Here is an 803-nt window from a genome sequence, read left to right on the forward strand (position 1 = left end):
GTTTCCTTGGTTTTACCAGTGGCAAGCTTCCATCACCTTGGGCTTTGCCTTTCCATCAAACTCAGCCTGACTTTACTTGATCCACTTCCAGTGTGCGGCCATGTGAGTTAGCCTGTACTTGGGCGGTGGATAGGGCCGAGGACTTGGCCACGCACTGTTAGCACCTTGCTTTAGCTTGCGCGGCGGTGGTGGCGAGCACCAGGCCAGTCCTGCCCTCTGCCCACCGCTCCCGCCCCTGCGAGGCGCACCCGGAGCGCACCCGAACAGCGCTCGCCGCTCGCCCCAGAGCTTCCAGCCTGGGGAGCCAGGCCCCGCTGGCTTTACCATCCCCAAGGCCACCCGTGACCGATGCGTCGGGAGCGCCAACTCTTGGCTGGTGCCTCGGTCTCCAGTTAGCCGAACAATCCTCGTTTGGAGTTCAAGTTCAAGATTTCCGCTGCTCCATTTGTCCTCCTCCCTCCACCTCTTGTTTTTCTCCCTTTCCTCTGGGGTTAAGCTTTATCGATCCTACGCTTTCCCTGAAGACCTCTTCCAGGAAGGTTTAACCAGGATCCAGTGCTCCGGCTGCCGCCGCCCTAGGTGCTGGCCGACCGGAGAGGTCCTCCGGCGGGGCGCGCCTGGCGGGCGGGGGTCGGCGCCGGGCGGGGGCGGGGGAGCGGCCCCCGAGAAGGGCGAGCCCCTGGGCTGGGCGGGCAGCGCCTGCCCTCGGGGCAGCCGGTGGGCCAGCGGGCGGAGGAGCGGCCGGCAGGTGATGGAGACTCGGAGGCGCCCGACGAGAGGAGGCGGGGAGGGGAAGGCGGGGA

This window comes from Elephantulus edwardii, unplaced genomic scaffold, assembly GCF_000299155.1.
Source record: "Elephantulus edwardii isolate Elephantulus edwardi_28Jun2011 unplaced genomic scaffold, EleEdw1.0 scaffold00047, whole genome shotgun sequence".
NCBI lineage: Eukaryota > Metazoa > Chordata > Mammalia > Macroscelidea > Macroscelididae > Elephantulus > Elephantulus edwardii.